The following is a 20044-nucleotide window of genomic DNA, read 5'->3' as shown; positions in this document are numbered from 1 at the left end:
CCCCTCTATGAATGTTCACCCAAGCTCACTTTCCTCTAAAAGATAATGGGAGGAGCTGTGACAAATAGCATGTTTATTTCTTTCTAGGGCTACGGCTGCACCACATTTTATGCAATAAACTGAATTGCAAATCACAGCAGTGCTGCAAACAAAGTGTGCTGGGGACCCTGTTACCAAGCAGTTGCTCTCTAAATGTGTCAGCTTGCAGTGGGGAAGGGACTGAATAATCAGCATGCTTGACAGGGGTTTTGTGCCCTATGAAGTGTCTTCATCCCCTTTTGCAGGCTGGGCTCCGGTGTGTGCCTGCCCCTGCTTGGGCAGCATTTGATAACCTGGGTTCAAAGCACTCTGCAAACATCTCATCCTTCCAGTAGATCTGATCTCTATGTGCTAAAGCAATATGTGGATGGGGGGAATGTCTCCTTGCATGTGCTAATGCTCTTGATTGGAGTTGTCTGCTGCTAAGAGCTCTTCCCTGAGTGCCCTCCTGCACCTGGATCCCTAAATTAGGCAGGAGAAGCAGCACAGCCATACTGGAGCTGACAGCTCTGTATCCTGGGTGGTAACTCCTCCTCTTGTTCCTGGATGTGGCACGGCCTTGCAGAAACACCTGTGAAGTGGCTGAGCCAGGGTTTTATGGCAAGCTGGAGCAGGGGTGGCAGGTGACTTCCCCAGGAGTGGGGAGCCTGGATGTCTGTGGAGGAGCAAACTGGTGCTCTGGTGGGGCCAAGACTCTTGGAGGCTGGGATGTGTAAAAGCAGACATTTGCTTTGTTGAGATGAAAATGCACGTACTGTGGTAAAGGGATGCCTGTCCTGTAACTGTGTCCCCTGACACAGTTGACTTCATGTCTCTGGCTGAATTCAGCAGCCAGGCAAACCACAGCTGGGAGCCCAGCTTGATGTGGGGCTGGGTGTTTTGGTGGTGTTTGTGGTTGACTTTTGAGCCCGTGAGTGCAGAGTGGTGCTGTTCTGCCTCCGTACCTGCCTCCTCCTCTGGCTCAGTGCTGCCTGTGGGACACCTGGGGAGCCAAAGTAGCCCTTCTGCACTAGTGTCACACACCACTGTAGCCAAATCTGTGTGAGGAGGGGGACAGATAGGATGCTGTGAGTGACAGAGTTGCTTTTTCTTCCCAGCCCTTCCACTTGTAAAGCTCCCTCAGGTATTTCAAGTCAGAAAAATGCTCTTTTTAAAAATATTAATCAAACATGGTCTGGCTTTTTTGTTGTAAGAGCTTATGGCTTGTAAGTGTTTTTAACCGCTTCTTTGTGAAGCTTAAAATTTGCTTTATTTAGTTTAGAAAATTAATACCCATAGTAGGATGATGTGATTTGAGGGATTGCTTGATACAAATGCCTCTTTTCTGCTGCTAATGAGTGTGTGATTGCTCTTTTACTGTGTGTTACCTGGCCAACAGTAATACATGGCCCTAAAAAGAAGCTTGAGACAGGTATAAGCAGGGTCAATTTGGTCTCCCACTTTCTTACAAAATATGTTGGTTGCATTTTGTTCTCTTTAGATGTTAGACTGGGGATCTTCCTTGGACTTGGCTTCTGCAGTTGTTTAAGGCATTACTACCTGTAGGTCCTGGCTAGGATTTCTGCCCAGTAGCAGGGAGAGCAGAAAGAAACATGCTGGGTCTTCTGTTGCTTTATTTCTTGCTTCATATAGTAACTTAATTTTTGCAAGCTGCTGGGAGGTTTTACAAACCAAGCTGAAAGATCAAGATGTCAGTAAAACTCTCAAAGAGAGCCCTTTCTTCAAAGGACGTGTCTGAAAGTGGAATAGAACCTGACCAAATAGAATCATAGAATCTTTGAATTGTTTGGGTAGGAAGGGACCTTAAAGATCATCTTGTTCAAATCCCCCTGCCACAGGCAGGGGCACCTTCCCCTAGACAAGGTTATCATTAGACTGTCTAATTGCTCACTGTCACTTGTGTTGCATTTGTTGGTGATTCCCACCAGAGCTGTCTAGCAAAAAAATCCGCTAGACCACGTATTTTGAACCTTGAGGGGGACTCGCAATCGGCTTTCAGTGGTTTTGAACATAGAAGGACTTAGACTTGCTTGTTTTCTACTCTTCCCTACGCATCTCTGCGAAGAGGGAACAAATGGGCCTGTCTCCTTTTAGTGCTCTGCTTGGGGAGAATGTACAGCTCAGCCCTTTGATTTTTCCATTACCCATGCTTAAAGGGGGCCTGTGAAAAAGAGGGAGAGTGACATTTTACACCAGCAGGTAGTGAGAGGGCAAGAGGAAATTATTTTAAACTAAAGAGAGCAGGTTTAGATTAGAAGTTAGGAAGAAGTGGTGAGGCACTGGCACAGGTTGCCCATGAGAAGCTGTGGGTGCCCCACCCTCTCCTCCTGTTCTCTGCCTAGCTCTCTCAGTCCAGCACAGCAGCTGTGGTCCGCACATCTGACCCAAAGGCTTACTTGAGATGGTGTGATTTGCATTTAAGTTTTGGGAGCAGCCTGGACTGTGTTTTCCCAGTAGTCAGGTGCTTTAGGGAAGACCTTCCACTGTCATGGGCTGTTGCTCTGTGCCAGCTCTGACACCCACTGTTGCCATTCCCCTGAGATTTCCGTGCTCACAGCAGCATCAGGATGAGGATGGAGGTGACGGGGATGCAGGAGCTGCTGCTGACTGGGACGTGCTCTCCCAGCCAACCCATGTGGGGAGAGCAGTTGTGATGGAGGTGGGAAACAGGAGCAGGAGGCAGCTGAGGGATGCGGGTCCCCAGGTCTGGAGCAGACGGCATCCAGCCCACAGGGTCTCTGCCTGTGCCGGGGACCATATGGTGCTGTATTTCACAGCCGGCCTGAGCCACGAGGTTCAGCAGTGACTCTGGATGAAAGGCAAGGGCTGGTCTCAGAAATCTTTGCTGCTGTTTGTGCTCGGGTCTCACGTGGAGGTGGTTATTGCCAGTGAAACACGTTCGGCTGTGCTGGGCACACCTTCTCGTGGCAGGGCACGAACAGGCTGCTACAGGGGAGATAAGGTGTTAGTGAATGTGTAGGTGGGAAGCACTTTCATATATATTCTCATCCTGCCAACCACAAGGTTCCTGTCCATCAGAGGTGCTCTGCTAGGGTCTCTTTTCCCCTTCCAGGCCATGCTTGGTTGGTGGGGCTGTGCCAGAGCAGGTGGCAGAACCCTGTATCAGGAGCGTCTCCCAGAGCAGAGCTGCAGATCCCTGTGATCTGGAGCAGGATTGCCTCAGGCCCTGTAGCCCCAGGGAAACCAGAACCACTTTCTTGCCATGGGTGCTTGAGCAGCCCCCCAGGGAAGGTTCTGTGGGGGCAGCCCACCCTGACAAGGGCTCAGGGTGCCCATGGTGGGAAAGGGGATCCTGCCAGAGGAGCTGCTGGTTTGCTAGAAGCCTTCTCCTAAATATGGACATGATTATTTTAAATTTTTTATTTGCTAGCGCTGGAATCCTTTGCATTTTTCCCGTAATCCTGGAGAAAAATCAGCGGTGCCCTGTGTGCATGTGACATGGCTGCGCACAAACTCCCTTTGTGACTTCTTTCTTTCACAGGAGAGAAACACATTCAGGAAAAGCAGGGCCCTGACAACAGGAATCAAGTGTTTCTAAATATGGACATCCTTTTTTGGACTAAAAAGTCTTTTTGTACCATGCATATTTCCCCTGTTAATCATTTCCTTTTGTTCCTTGCAAACTTGGGTCCTCCAATGTTATAGAAGGAATTATAGCTGCTCTGTTTGTAAACTTTTAGTTATGATCCATGCTCTGCCTTGTACGTTGCACTGATTTGCTGGTTTTCTTTTTAATGTGGCTGGAAAGGCCAGCACTCTGGTTTACTCACCCTAGGCTTTCCCTTTTTTTAAAAAACAGTCATATTTGGTCTAAGCCCCTCTCGAAATATTGTGGATTTTACAGGCCATTGAGCTTTGCCTGGTCCTATTCACTGCTTTTGTGTTGCACTAATTGGCTTGATAAAGAAGGGCCTGGGCTCTGTGGAGTGCTTCTCCTCCAAGGTGAAATGTGAGTCGGAGGGGGAAATATTCAGATGTTCACTAGCAGTTATGCTCGGTGGATAATCTGAATGCATCAGAAATGAGCTAGAGCTCAGACAAAGTAGGGGATTAGGAGTCTGAGATGGGCGAGCGGGTGGACATCTGGAAGCCTGCTGTTGAGCTCGTCTGCTGGGGTGGGTTGTGTCTTCATAATGTGGGTTATAGGCGCCGAAAATGAACAGCACGCTGGGATCACGTTGGCGCTCTGTGGATATATTCCAAAATAACAATCACCGTTGTTATTTGCAGAGGACCCCACCCTCCCCAGCAGAGCTCCTGGCGTTCAAGCTCCCCCTCTGACGCTGGAGGGACATGCTCTGGTGTGACTGCGTGCCCCACCTCTGCCTGCTGCTCCGAGGTTTTGGGGGGAAACCTCATGCATCCCCGTGGCTGGTGATACACAGCAGATGCTCATGCCCTTGCTTGCACAGTGCCCCCTGTGATTTTGGGCAGGGGCAGCTCTGCAGAGCCCACCAGAAAAGCAGATGCATGGGGGAGGAGGAGAAAACCCAGCCTGGGGCTTCTGAACCCTTCCCATGTGCAGAGCCCAGTTTTCCCAAAGTTGAGCCCATTGTTACAGTGCAGGGCTGCCTCTGCCACCAGCAGCATCTGCTCTGGAGCACTGTCTGTCCAGGGCCAGCTCCACTTGCTCCATCCCTCTGTCATTCCCAGCCCCTCACCCTCATCCCTGCAGGCTCAAGGTTCATGGCTTGGTCAACAGAGTGTGGATGGATCAGGGTCTTCTTCATCTGATGATGAAGTAGGAGTTGAAAAATCCTTCTGCTTTTTTGAAAACAGTATTGGAGAAGGAATTACAAATATGTTGTGAACAGAAATAACAGAACAGTGGTTTGGTTTGTTTTTTCCCAAAAAGTAATTTCTTTCCCAGCCTCTCCACATGTGCTCCCTTTCTGCTCCTCCATCTCCTGCTCCTTGCTCATGTTTCTATCCTTTTCCTGCATACCCTGCCTTGGAAGCTTCAATTTTGGCCAAGCTGTGACGTACCCAAACGTGGCTGTACACAGCCGGAGCCTCGCAGCGCTCCCAGCACACATCCACTGCTGCTGGAGCAGCATTGTGCCTGCCACAGGTGGGAAGCATCACACCGAGCCAGCCGGCACGGAGAGGTTTCTTGTTCAGGGAGCAGTGTGATTCCCTCCCTGCTCTGTTTCTGGCAATGCCACTGCTGCTGGACATGATCTCCCAGGGAATTAAAGCAGGGCTGAGGCGGGAGCCGGATGCAGCCATGTGACAGCGTCGCTGAAAGTTCTGACTCAGCAATATGTGGCCAGGTCGTGTGAAAGCCCTGCAAAATTCATGATTTGTGGGGGATGTTCTTGTTTTACCTGTCAGCTACACACACACTAATCTGACCCCTGAGGCTCTGGGTACAGCACCAATGGCCAGTGGCTACTGCTGTGCTGCCTTGTTTTCTCATCTCTTTCTGGCAAAACTGCTTTTTTTTTTGTTTGGGAGAGCAGAGCTGAGTCCCAGTAAGCACTGGCAGTGTTTTTTACTTTTTGTGTACTTCTATGTCCTACTGAGTTGAAATGTAGTTGTACGTTTTTTTCTGGGTAGAAGCTTAGGGAGCTTCTGCCAAGGGCGACTTCTTGGCACTGGGTGGAGTGTGGGCACACAGGTAAAACAGCTCCTTTGCTAGGGCCAGTGTACCAGGGATCCTGCCTCTTGGTCTGTGCCAACAGCATCTTTAGGCTGGGGAAATGCAGGTCTGGAAAAGTAGAGCAACACTGCTGTGGTCACCTGTGGGCACCCTGGAAGCCAAACCTCTGGAAAGCTGGATTCAAAATACTCCTTTTTGTCCCAGGGTGGGAGGAGGCGTGTATTTTGCCTGAAAAGCAGGGCCAGAAAGGTTTTTTGTATGCTGGGGGGGACTCTAGGTTAGGAGACCTGCCTGATTTTACATACATGAAATGCAGTTAAGCATCACAGTCCCAATTCTTCCTTCACTGTAATGTAACTTTTCAGAAGTGCTGGCAGCACAAAACATTGGAACTGCTCTATACCAAGGAGAGAGCCTGAGGGGCTGTCCAGGGGCTTTGGCATTCCCCAGGGCAGAGACAGGCCACCCTGCAGCTCCCTGATACTCTTTTGGGCTGTCAAAGCTTTTGCTGTGAGATGGAGGAATCCAGGTTTGGAGGAGGCAGCCCTGAGCCCCGTGTCAGTTCCCTGGGTTCAGTGGGGAACGCTCCTGCAAACAGGAGTGCTGGGAGTTTGCATTCCCCTCGGCCTCAGCCCTGAAGGAAGCCTAAAGCCTGGGTCAATAATAAGCTTATAAGACAGTAAATCTTGGTAATGAGAAAAACAGAAGACGGCATCTGCTCAACACAATGGCGCTGTGTATGGTCTGGTAAACAGCTATTGAAAGAGATGCCTGTTATCGGAGGGGTTACAGCTGAACAGCCCGATTTCCATGCAGGATTGGAGGGTTTCACTGCCCCCAGCCCTTCAGAGCTGCTGCTGGAATCCTGTTGGGGCCGAGCAGGGGCAGAGATGACCTGTTGCTCATGAGGCTGAGTGCTTACCACAGGTGCAGCAGCCCCTGCCACAAAACCAGAGCTAAGTTGCCACTGTCCTGCACGTGTGGAACTAGAGATGGGCATGAGATGGGACTGCCACAGAGATTGTCTGCTCCTCCTCCTGTGCCCACTCCAATGCCTCCTTGCAATGGCTGCACTGGGAAATGTATGTACTTTGGAGGGTACTCTGCTGCAAATAGGGGTTGGAGTAAAAATGGGAAAAAGCATCTTCTCTTGTCTTTGGAGGTGCCAAAATGAGATGAGCTGATGGGCAACAGGCACCTGGGGATGAATGAGTTGTGCAGGGGGCAGCAGGAAAAAAGAAGAGGCTGGGTCTGCACCTGATGAACCTGGTGCCCATGGGGTGGGATCTGGCAGTGGTCCCACTCCTGCTCCAGCTGTGTGAAGCCAGGTCTGCAAAATGGGGAGGAGGAGGAGAAGGGGGGAGTTAAGGGGAAGAAATCTGCATATGGTGTGTAATGCCTTTATGAATTGGGTCTTTAATAATTTACATTACCAGTTTAATACTTTGAATACAAATTATCTTGCCCATATGCTGTGCTGACAAACATAAAAATGGAGTAATCAAAGCTGTAATAGCACTACAGCAAAAAGACATAAAATGCCACTAGAAGGCTTAGGATAAATTATTGCATGCACACACCAGCTCTATGGCTCCCTGGTGCCAAAGGATGCATGCAATTTCTTCCTCAGACTTTGCATTTGGGCTTGAGGACTGATGCAGTACCAGGAGTACTGCTCAAAATTCTGCAAGATGGGCAGCATTTAACAAAGAAGAGGAAAGAAAAAAAGGCTCAAGCTTGTTTGATAAACACCGCAATTTAAATTCTGTTCTGGCATTACATGGGCTGCCAAGAAAATATAGCCCTCTTATTTGTAGGGAGCCCCCTTCTTCCTCCAGCAGGGTTATTTGCATGTATTATAAACTGCAGTGCTGGCTTGCCATCTTCAGGCAGCTGCCACACACTGCACAGCATCCCTGTGCATCCTTGTCCATCCCTGTGCTGCTTGGAGGTGGTGGGTCCAGCTTGGGTCCACAAGGGATACCCAAGGGAAGATGCACCAGGTGACCCAGGCAAAGGGCAGCATCAGTCCAGGCAAAACACAAGTTTCACCTCATCCCTCTTCCCACCTGAATGTGTTCCCCTCTAATGCCTGAGCTCTGAGGGGTTGGAGGAGGTGGGAGAGGATGAAACAGCCCTAGGCCCTTGGTGATGCCTCTTGGCAACTCCTGGGCTGCAGTTTAGGTACAAGGGAACAGCATGGGAGACCTGGGGAGCTCACGGATGCTGCAGATGACTTAGCCTTTGTTTTTAGCAGTCTTTTGGTGCACGTGTGCGTGTGTACTGGGCATAGGGTTCTGCAGCAAAAGGAGCAGGTTTACAGAGCAGAGATGCAAGTTGTGCTCACAGAGAGCAGCTGCATTTGTAAATGTCAGCAGACCTTGTGTTGTACCTTGTGGCAGAGCCTCTGCTTTTAAATACCAGCCTATTCACTGGTGCCACATCTCCAACACATCCCAGCTAGAGGCAATCTTTCACAGAAATAGCCGTTTAAGGCTCACATTTGCATACACTGAATTTCTCAGCTATCAGGGTTACTCCATGCTGTAATCCATTCTGTGCTTCTAATATGATCAGTGAAAAATGAGGCTTCTCCCCAAATAAATCATCACCAATGAAGGAAATGGTGGTTTTTCCACAAGGCCTGAGGCTCCTGCAGTAGCAATGTCTTTTTCCAAAAGGCAGAGAACTCTGGGCAGGCTCATTCTGTGCTGCATGAGCTCACTGCCAGTCTCCCCAAGATCTAAACCCTTTGCATATGAATGAGTTTTTCCTGCCTTTGCCTCTCCCAGGATCTGCTGCTGTCTGTCTCCCTGGAATGTGGTGCCAGCAGCTCAGGAATAGTGCACCCATGGGCTGGGGTTGCCCCCTTTGTCTCTCATCCATTATTTCATGCATTGATGCACCTCCCTCTCACGTGCCAAGGGAAGAGGAGTGAATGCCAGTGTTTGGCATCCTGTGTCCTAGCAAGGTGGGTGCTCAGGGCTGCAAGAAGTGACAGAGAGAGAGCACCCTCCTCCTGCCTAGCCTGCCGGTTCCTGTGTTCCAATCGCTCTGCTCCTTGTGTTCCCCCAAAGCCTGATTTTGCCTGTGAACAGGGGTTTTTGGAGGAGCTCCACTCCAGCCCCTGACCCTGGGGAGCAACCACATGACAGAGCAGACCTGTTACTGCAGCCAAAAACCCTCAGTGCAAAGAGGCAACCGGAGCTTTTCCTGACAGGGGCAAAGGGACCTCTCTGGGTGGGGAAAGGTACCTGTGTGAGTCAGGATGGGGAGAAACAGGTGGGCATCCGGCCCCCACTGAAAGAACTTTTCCCATTGCCAGATCTTCTGCAGGATAAGGCCCTCACTGATCTTTTTGATCCACAAATAAATTGGATGGATCAAGATCACAATGAGAAATATCCCCATTCTCATCCAGAAGGGATTTTCAGCATAAAAAGGCTTTATGTGACTCATAAACTTTAACATTTATTTCTGCACGCGAGGTAAATATTTCCCCCTCTGAACGTCTAAGCAATGCAATTTTGTTTGAAGCCTCCATTTGTTTAAGTCTGAAGGTGACAATAATTCACCTGTTTTCCCTTCCATGTAGTTCCCCAAGCAATGCCAAAATAGAGCGAACTCAGCTCTGGCCGTTTGTCACTTGTCAGCTCCGTCCCTCAAATGCGCTCAGACAGGCTTTGTCCTGGAGTTTACGTTTGGGCACCCTCTGACCTCTAGCTGCTGGTAAATGGCCCCACGTTCTCCTGTTAAGAGGAAGAAATACAGCATACCTGCATGCAACCACTGCCAGGGCAGGCAGGAACGAGAGACATAACTTAATCTAACTCCAGATAAATCATGATTTCACAGCGATCTGCCAGCCACAGGCAGTTGGGAGTCCCATCTCCTTGGCACTGTAGCAACACTTGTCATTCAATGTCCCAAAGAGACCCACTCACGGCCAGAGATCACTGATGACTGAGAAGATGCCTGGAGTTGTAAACACCATCAATCTGGAGAAAACAAACACTCCCGGGAGCTGATGTCAGGTGGGGATGTTGGAAGTCAGCGCTTGTCTCTGCAGAGCACAGGATGTGCACATGGGCGGCGTGGATCCCCACCTCACACCTCCCCAGCTCTGGCACCACCTGAAGCTCCAGCAAATCCAGGGAGACAAAGTGCTGTCTATCCTCTTCGCTGGGAGGGCTTGGGTCCCCAGATTTTGGAGGCTGTAGCGCCCCATGCAGCCCCCAGCTCCTCACAGAAGGGGACCAAGGTAGGAGTTAGCTGCTGTGGGGTAGAGACTTTGGGGGTGGCCCTGAGGCTGGCCATGTGGCTGTGTGCAGCTGCTGGGGTGCAGCCCCATTCCTGCCAGGGGCCCTTTGCCACCCTCCAACCTGCAGGGCTCCTACCAGAGAGGTAGACTGGTTTGGGAGAGGTGTTAAAGTTTTATTTTTAGTTCCCCACTTACAGGTAGAGACCCCCAGTGTGGGCAGAGAGCCCCTTGTCCCATGCCAGCTTTTGGAGAAGCTCCCCATCTCATCACAGGCAGTGTGTTTGCAGCACAGGTACCTCACTTGTTTTTTTAACCTCCCTTTGGTGCCTTTCCTGGCTTTGGTGGAGTCACTTCTGATTTACAGGTGGTGTCACATGAAATCTGTAGCGGGTGCTCTCCTTCTGCCCCACTCCCACCCAGGACTCCCCTGTTATCCCTGCAGCTCCCAGTGTCTCCCTGGGTCTCTGCCTGTCCTCAAGGACATGTTCATGTCCAAGCCTAAATTCAATGCTAACATGCACAGGCTATTTCTTTATCTGTTTGCCCCCTTTTTTTTCTTTTCCCCTTTTTTTAAAGGAAGCTGAATCCAAGGCTGCCATGTAATGATGACATTATTGTTAGTAGTTATTTCTATTTCCATAGTTCCAAGAGGTAGAGAACAGAGTCCCACTGGGTTAAATGCAGCACATGTTATAACAAAAAGACAGTCTGAGTGCCAAACAACTTGCAATCTTCTTTTTAATGTAAGGAATGTAAAATTAAGATTACTATAGCAACATCTTGCCCACGTTAAACACAGATAGGATTTGTTGGTCTTTATAAATATATATGAGTGTGTGTATGTGTATATATATGTAATGTACACATACAAATCCTAAATATCTCTGGCAACCTTTTCTATAGTCGAATTTATATTTAATTTCAAGCTCTCTGTATTACAGATCTAATTTGCATCCAGCTTTCCTTCAGCAGCCTTGCCTTTTCCTTCAGGCTCTTTTGTGCACACTGCATGCCAGGCTGGAGTGCACACTGCCTGGGAACAGGGACAAACTCTGACTGGGGGTGGTAATCCCATCCCCTGTGGGTTTCATTTTAACTGTATACAACATTCTTAAACCTTATAACTGACTTAACATCTCCAAATTTGCTTTCTTCAATCAGATTTTAGGAAAGTGGGGTGAACTTGAGACATGAAAATCCTTCCTTTTTCTTTCCATTTCTCTTCTCTGAAGTTATTTGTTCAACTTTCAATGAATTTCCTATGAGGTATGAACCGAAGCTCTCATTTCTTCCCCATGACTGAATAAAACCTGGGCCCCAGTTTTATTAAGAAATGCCTGCGGGAAGGGCAGACCACAACCAGGAGTGAGGAGCTGAGGGAAAGGCAGCAGGAGGATGGATGCTCCTACAGCCCAGTGTCACTTAAATTCTCTAGGAAAGCAGCAGAAATTCAAGCACTGTTTTCACCTTGTTGCAGAGGTAAGTGGAGTTACTGATAAAGAAGAGCTTTAACATCATGAGATCTGAAGAGAGCTGTCTTTGCTTATGAGTCTATAACTGGGGAGGAGGAGAAAACAAGGCACCAAACCGTGCTAAAGAGATCTGAAGGATACCACTCTCTGCCAAAGAAAGACACACTGGAGTGATACCCTCTTCTCTCGAGGAGCAGGAGGAACTTGCAGCTCATTTGTAGCAGCTTTAAGGCTGTGGAGTTGAACGTGCTCAGTTGGAGGGTTGGTGGATCCACTGTTTTGAGACCAGACTGTAATGGAGATCTGAGAACCAAAACTGAAAACGTCTGCTGGCAGGTCTGGATGGAGAAGCTGGAAAGCAGCCTGGAGTTGCCAGCTGCAGATTTCTGGTGCCTATGACTTAGCAGAATTAAATACAAGGAAATAAATCACAGGCAGCTTTGCCTGCAGGGTCTAGAAGGAAAGCAAAGGGGCTGGGGTGAGGAGGGTGAGCAACCCCAGTGGGCCTGTGGGGATGGCAGGAGTGGAAAGGTGAAGAATGGATCTGCAGGGCACAGAGAGGCCCACTTTCAAAGCCTACCCAGGGAAACGCAATAGCTTTCCTTCAGACAGAACTGCTCTATGAGCAGGAATCAACACCCTCCTGCAGAGCCTGCAAAAACACTGACAGGTGTGAGTGTGCGGAGCCGATGCCCAGAGGTTTCTGGAAGCAGTTATTGAAGGGATGGGTGGGACAGAGGAAACATGAGTGGTACTTCCCATGTGCATTGGGTGTTGGTGTGGGCCTTACAGCGGCAGGCTGAAGATATGGGGGCAGCTGAAGATCAGAGCAGGCAATAGGGGGGTGGGTTGAAGACCAGTGCAAGTTCATGAGCAATGATGTATTATAGGGCAGAGCAAAGTGATTTCTGTGAGATGGGCACTCAGCTGTTTGCTGCAGGAGAGTTGTTCCTTTACTTAATTGTCCCTGATCCTGGGCTGACCCATAGGCAGCAGAGACATTGCCACTTCCTTGCCAAAGGAAGGAGTAAAGGCAGGCTCCAGGGGTCCAGAAGGGCAACGGGGCTGGGAAGCAGGCCCAGGAGGAGTCAGCAATGTCTGTAGGGCTGAACAAACCATCTTCAAGACCACTGATTAAAATCCACACACACTTTCTCATCCTGTTGTCTGGAATGGGCACCCAGCAGGACAAGAGTCTGTTTATGGTGGAAGTTAACACTGGGCTTCCTCAGGTAAGAGCAGCTGCTGAGGGCTGTGTGAGCACCAGTGCTGTGCACTGTGTAGAGGTTTTTGTGCGACCTCAGCCCAGAGACCTGATTGCTCACCTCTTGGAAATGCTACAGAGCCTTCCAGGGGTGCTGGATTGTCCACTGAAATCAGAGCTTTTAGTGGGAGTACAGCAAGAAAACAGAATAATTTCCATTTCCCCGAAGGACACGGAGTTTCCCATCTACGGGCTGCACATTGTTGATACGTACCAAAGTGATAGCCTGAGGAAAGGGAATCTCCATTGCAGAAAAAGCTTTGGTTGTGGAGTCAGCTGGTGCAGTCCCTCTGTTAACTCCCACCACACTGCCACTGTGGATGGCTTCACTTCTGCAGGGGCAGGTAGGTACCACACATCCCCCTTGGCTCCACAGCACCGCTGTGCCAGCCACCATCACCATCACCTCTCTGCTTTTTATTACTCTTGACCTTCCTGTTCCCATCAGGTGTTTTTAAGCAAGCCTGCCACCAAGGCTGTAATCGGTTCTCATGTCCTCCTATTTATGCTCTCACCCAGCAATTTGCACAGGGCTGTCGAGCTCTCTGCTCCTAATTGACAGGGGAAGGCAATCTGCTTCATGAGAGGAAACATCTCCACGGCTGCTGGATCTGAGCAGGCTATTTCCCATAATGAGGATGAAGTAAAACAGGATCTCACTAACAGCCATGGATGTAGCTGAGCCCTCATTACTGCAGGCACAGAGGTGCTGCTTGGGACATAATTAAGAGCTCGAAAGTGTCGCACTGTCCTTCCTACACTGCTGCCTCATAGCAAGATGCTTAGTGCCAAGTGCTCCTGAAGTTTGCTCAAGTCACAATCCAGGCTGCAGGAGGGGCTGCTCCAGGAGAGGGAAAGCTCCTTGTCTTCTTTCTTAAGACAGTTGTTTCTCTCCTGGCAGAGGACAACCGTGGGAATTTCAGCCTTAGCATTGGAAAGCAACTGCTAATGGCAATGGCTTGTGCCATCCCCATCTGGAAAAGCAGCTTGGACGTGGTGTGGGCAGAATGTTTGCAGGTGGGTGTGCATCTGAATGCACATGGAAGCTGGGGAGGCAGGGAATGTGAAGGGGAGAGTCCCCAGAGCATCTCAGCAGTTTCCTTCTCACACTGTTGCCCCTGAACAGTCAGAGGACAAACTTAGGTCCCTTCTCCACATACAGGTGGTGGTGAACTGATGTTTCCAAAAGTTTGGCCTGATACCTCCAGCTGATCTCTAACTGGGAAGAACCCCAGGCTGGAAGAGGGGGAAGTAAGGGGACAGAAAGTGAAGTGAGAGAGGCTGCAAAAGCTGCATTAGGAAAACTGAGAGCAACTCAGCCAGCATCCCTCTAGGTGCTGATGTGGGAAACTGTGAGAACAGTAAGATTTTTGTGTGCACAGCATGTTGGGGCAAAAGGAAAGGGAATGGTGAAAGGAGACCTGTAAGGAGCAGGAATGGGTTTGGCTTTGGTTTCTAATGGTAGGAAAATGGACTGGGTGAGGAATCTCAATGAGAGAAAGTATGAAGTGCTCCTTTTTTTCTCCATCTTTTTCTCCTACCATCCCAAGAGGTTTCTGTGGAAGGGAAAAGTCTCCCCCAACCTCACTTGAGCACACACATTTTGGGGATGGTGTGAGGAGAATGAGTTGTCCTTCTTCTGCTTGAGTCAAAGGCAGATCTTGAACACAAATGGGGTGGGGGACTGGTCTGTCACGAACAAGCTTTCTTCTCTTGCCTTACATTGATTTGCAGAAGTTTCATATTTGGATACTAAAACACTTAATTCTTTAGGTTTTGTTAGCTAATAAACATATCAATTAAATCCTTCCCTGAGGGTTTTTCCCCCCAACAAACCCCACCAGCTGGACCATTTCCATATCTTTCCTTCAGCCATGATTGTTACCTGGGAGAGTCCCATGCTACCTCTCAGTTGTCATCTGAACATCCTCCCTGAGCAGCCTACACAGCAACCAGGCTGGGAGCAGGCCCTCTAATTTGGCGTTTTTTTGGGCAGGATTAAGTAAAGTCACTGAAAAATCCCACATTCTGTCCTAGCATCTTGAGACGTGCAGCAAGACTGGTTCCAGCCATGGGATGCTGCCCAATGTAGCTGGTGGTGAGAGCTACCACAAAACCCAGCACATGTGTCCCCAGGGATGCAGAGCTGGGTTTGAGGCACTGATGATGCTGCAGGAAGAAGCCTGAGTTTCTTCACACATATTTATTTGCCAGCAGAGACTGTACAAATCCCATGCATAATTCAGCTGCTGCCATATAAATCATCCCACCAGTAAAAGCCTTTTCAGAAAGCACGATTTGATTGCAACAAACTTTGACCTAAATGTGCTGCAGGCCCGTATGACAGGTTTTAAACTTTTGCCATCACTTCCTTCCGAGAGGCAGAGTGAATCTAGGTCAGCCCCCCGCCCCCCTTGCTTGTTTGTAACGAGCCTAATTCTGATTTCATTCATGTTGCATCCTCGAGTTTGAGATGGGGGGAAAAAATGGGATATTGGAAAAGGCAAGTCAGCCTAAAAATCATTCTTCTTAAATCTCATCTTGGAGCAAAGGAAGTGGTTTGATGTTGCTTCCCAAGGCAACATTGATGGTGTCATTTATTATTCAGGGTTGCAAAAGGAATACAGAGTTTTCCTTCTTTCCCTTTTTGTTTAGATTGCAGCGTTAAGCAGTTGGGCTGGATGAACAGGCCTGTGTTGGCTCTCGCAGCGATTAACAAAAAGGCCCGTTCTGGGCCAGCGGGCTGTGCGCGCTGCGTCAGGCTGCTGCTCGGGGACAAAGAGGGGAAGTGGCTGAACACGAGGTTGTTCGTTTGTCTGGAGTTTCTAGGCAAGCACGACAGCGTAAATAGAGCCACTTGTTTGTTGATCTCCTCTGCGATGGCAGCTCAGGGCAAGCTGCTGCATTCATCTATTTATTGCTGAAGCAGCCAGTGCTGTTTTTCCCAGGACTGGGATTCTCTTACGCCGTGCACAGTACAGCTGTGTCGCCTCTGCACGTAGCTGCACAGTCCAACTGGACGAGAGAAAAGTTTGGGAGAGGGGAACGACTGCTGTATACGTTTGGCTAGGCAACTGCAGGTGGGCAATAGTGATTCCCCTGTAGGTAATGGTTTGGAAATAACTCTGCCTCCTGGCCACATGCTGGATTTAAGGGCAGAATTGAGATAAGGGGTGTTAGGGGAAGGTGTTTGCCCTTATTTTTATGCTAATAGTCATGATGCATGGCAGGACTAAATGACTTATTTTAGCCATGTTTGTGGGCTCAGTGAGTCTTAGACTGCACCAAGGAATGAACCTCCATTGTCTGGGCTCTAGATCAGAATCTTAAACAAATAAAACAGACTGTACTGGAAAAGCACGTGCTGAAGCTTTCCACTGGCTGAGCACTGCATCCTTGTGGCATTCAACACCTGTAGGCTGCTGGTACCAATATGGGAGGCAGCAGAGACATCTACACTCTCACCCACTCTGTTCAGGGGTGGAGGAAACCTGCTCTGCCCATCACCAGGAGCAGCCATGCAGGGGATAAAGAGTGTGGAAGTAGTCCATGTGGCAAAGGATTTATCAGCCTCATTTCTGCTTCTGCTTAGTGTGTCTCCCAAAGGCCATTGCTTGAGTCAAAATGCCCACATGTTGAGAAACTACAACTTTCATTGCCTGCTGTTTTTACTAGAAATAAATACAAGTACTTGGCTAGGCTGGTGTAGTGGGAGAAGAGGGGTTCAGCTTCATTCAGCATCTTTGCCCTGCATGTGTGGATCTGGGGAACAGAGCAGGTGTTTGGTGGGACATGGGCAAGGGAGACAACTGAGTGTTACTGCTTGGGGACCTCAGTGTCAGGAGTGAGTATAAAATTGCCCTTGCAGCTCACTGGGAGTTATTTTTAGTGAGCAAACCACTAACGTGCCCCATGGTCCTGGTGGTCCCTGTGGCCCTGGTGGTGCCTGTGCTCCTGGTGCCTGCTTTTGCAAGGAGGGAGTTACAGATCAAAGATGGCTTGCCTGCACCCTGTCTGCAACTGAGACAGGCAGCAGGGAAGTTGAGGCTCTGATTTTGTATCTCTCTCATTTCTTTTTATGTCTCCTCCCTTCTTTGAAGTGGGATGCCAAGACACCTTTGAATGAGCTCATGTTGGAATTCTGAAATTTCCAACCTGGTAATCCTGATCCAGTGTAACCTACCTGTTCCAGCATGTGCCCAGGGGGCCACTAATTATTTTGGTAAGCATGAGAAGTTCCCCAGGTCTGGCTAAAGGGAATGGATATGTCACTGTCACTAAGCATGCTTAGTCAAAACAGCAAGAAAAATTTGCCTTAAACATGCCAAATTCAGTATAGAAGTATTTGTAGAGAACAGCTATTATCTTTGTATATTTGACAAAAGTTAATTGTCTCTGTGACAATCAGGGTAGTAGTCAGCCTGTCCCTGTATAGGAGGGGAAAAAATTATTCATTTATAAGCGATTCATTAAGTAGCATTAAAGCTGTCTCTGAAGACAAAATAATCTTTTTAAAGAGGACTCAAGGTAGCGAGAACAAAGATTAATGCCTCAGCTATTTTTCAATTATGTAAGCTTCCACTTATTACAGTACACCTGGATTAACTCTTACTAAGCTGTGTGCCCTGCTAGGAAGGGTTGGGAAACAGGGTTGTTTTATACCACTGGAGATGGTCAGCAAGGGATGAGAGATGCTCTGCACCGGGCTGCTGTGATGGGCATGGCAGGAGGGTGCCAGGCACTGCCCCTCTCTGCCTCCCTGTTGGCAAAACTGTGACAATTTTGCTCAAGGAGTGTGCATTTATGGTGCTTGAATATTTTGCACTGATTACATTCTACCTGGTCTTCCCGTTTGCATGCATGTACCTACTCTCCCTGGCGTAGTTCAGGTACTGAAGGGTTCTGACCCTAATTCAGATGCCTTCTCCTGCAATCACGTTCATAATCCTTGCACAGTCAAATTAGCCTAAATTCTTCTAACACATGGAGGACACTCTTATTTCAGTGTGATTTATGTCAGCAGTTCTGGTAAAGTGTAATTAAAAAGGTCTCATTGATACCTCATACCTCTACCTTAATTTTTTTTTCCCTTGCCACTGCTTCTTAGAGTGCTTGCCTTGTCTTAATTGAACCAGTGAAGAGTCCATTTAGCAGGAAAGTGGGAGGAAACAGCCTGAAGATCATTCATCTAAATCATTCCAGTGATGAAAACAGTTGCTCACTACATCTATCATAATTTCTTCTAAGGGAAGATTAGTTGCTGCAGCTATGCAGATGCACACATGCCTGGTAGAGCTCTGCAGACCTTCCCGTCTAGGGCAGTCACTCCAGGCTGTGGAAAAAGACTGCTTTTTGCAGGTACAAATTACACACACAAAAAAGTGGCCAGATAAAAAGCCCTTTTTATATTTTCCCAGTTGCATTCGTTTCATGAAACGTTACACCCCCTTTACCTCGCGCTGTTCTGTGAGCAAGGTTTTGTTAAGTGTGAGGCCAAAATCTTTTTTGGGTAGCTTTGGTGATCTTGTCAAGACATTTTTATGTAAAGTTCAGGTCCTTTGAAGGCACATCCTAGTTCTCCACAGCAGAAACACTTCTGAGAGCATCTTATAAATGGTGCAAAACTGACAGAGAAGAGGAGAGTGAAGGTGAAAGGTGCTGAAAGGATATGTCCATGAGAGTTGACCTTACTCCTGCCTGCAGGTATGTCCTGAACAGAGCAGCTGAAAGTCCATGAACAAAATTATTTGGTTTACACAGAGAAAATATTTTTAAAACTATGCAGAATTCAGTGCAGAGTGTCAAAAGGAAGCCAAAAGATCATATCAAAGCCAAAATGCTGTCTTTAACAATTAAAGAATGCAGGATTTTGATAATTTTGTTTAAAAACATTTTTTTTTTTCCCAAAATTGAGTGCTCTTCAGTCATGGGGAAAAGGTAAGACATTCCAGGCGGGTTGGCTCAGCGAGGTTAGGAACGCAGATGTGGGGCTGGCTCTGACCCCGGGCCACCAGGCCAGGACAGACCCTGTTTGCTGCTGGCCTCTGCCGTGCCTTGCTGCTGCTTGTACTCTGCTGGCAGGGAATGAGCCATCAAAGGCTTTGCTTTTTGCTTTGTTATTGACTCACTCGACCAGGCAGTTGTAAAACCCCCACGATGGGTTGTGACACAACCTTAATGTTTGCTTGGACGCTTTGACCTGCACACAGAGGGGTGGCTTTGGGCAGGAGCCAGAGGAGGTGGTGCTGGACAGCCTAAGTGTGGACCTGCCCTCTGTCCTGCCCATGGCTGATGCTGAGCACCTCTGCTGTGAACACAGGCTGAGAGCTTGGGTTGTTCAACCTGGAGAAGAAAACGTTTCAGGGACACCTTATAGCACTTTCCAGTCCCTAAAAGGACTACAAGAGAGCTGGAGAAGGACTTTAGACGAGGACATGAAGTGAGAGAACAAGAAGGAATGACTTTAAACTGACAGAGGGTGGGTTTAGATAAAATATAAGGAAGAAATTTTTGTCTGTTGAGGATGGTGAGGCACAGGCTGCCCAGAGCAGCTGTGGATGCCCCATTACTGGAAATGTTCTAGGCCAGGCTGGATGGGGCTCTCAGCACCCTGGTGTTCCTGAAGGTGTCCCTGCCCACGGCACGGGGAATTGGAATGGAATGATCTTTAAGGTCCTTTCCAACTCAAACCATTCCATGGTTCTATAGTATCCCTATTTTCTCTTTTCTGATTTTGTTTTCTAAACAAAGCTGAGAGCTCATGTGGTTGCGGTATTGCAGCCACAGCCTGACCACAGTGGTTTGGTGTGTTCTTGCTCATGTTGGTGTGGAATAAAGCACAGAAGGTGCCTGGAAGCCCCAGCCACGGGGCTGGGCTGAGGGAGCTGGGTATCCCAGCTACAGGAGCTGGGTATCCCGGCTACAGGATACCCAGATTGAGTACCAATCCAAGATTGGTATCCCGGCTACAGGATACCAATTGGGATACAATTGGTATCCCAATTGAGGGAGCTGGGTATCCCAATTGAGGGATCTGGGTATCCCAGCTACAGGAGCTGGGTATCCCAACTGAGGGAGCTGGGTATTCCGGCTACAGGAGCTGGGTATCCCGGCTGAGGGAGCTGGGTATCCCGGCTACAGGAGCTGGGTATCCCGGCTGAGGGAGCTGGGTATCCCGGCTGAGGGAGCTGGGTATCCCGGCTACAGGAGCTGGGTATCCCAAATGAGGGAGCTGGGTATCCTTGCTACAGGAGCTGGGTATTCCAACTGAGGGAGCTGCGTCTCCTGACTGAGCGCTGTTTCCCTGCGGCTGAGAAGCCGCTGAGTGAGGGGGCTGCTGAGCTTACATTACTGCTGGGGATTCTGCAGTGCACACGTTACAATCG

General features: G+C 48.8%; 1 long non-coding RNA gene across 1 annotated transcript; it reads left to right on the top strand.

Moving 5' to 3' along the window:
- The first annotated feature begins 12217 nt into the window (after positions 1-12217).
- Positions 12218-15623, top strand: LOC137482556 (uncharacterized). The gene is made up of 3 exons (XR_011004134.1): positions 12218-13003; positions 13561-13676; positions 14697-15623. It is a non-coding gene; the product is annotated as an uncharacterized lncRNA (long non-coding RNA).
- The last annotated feature ends 4421 nt before the right edge of the window (positions 15624-20044 follow it).

This window comes from Anomalospiza imberbis, chromosome 14 (genome assembly GCF_031753505.1).
Source record: "Anomalospiza imberbis isolate Cuckoo-Finch-1a 21T00152 chromosome 14, ASM3175350v1, whole genome shotgun sequence".
In the NCBI taxonomy this organism is placed as follows: domain Eukaryota; kingdom Metazoa; phylum Chordata; class Aves; order Passeriformes; family Viduidae; genus Anomalospiza; species Anomalospiza imberbis.
Note: the sequence above shows the minus strand (reverse complement) of the source record. Positions and strands in the feature narration are given on the sequence as shown.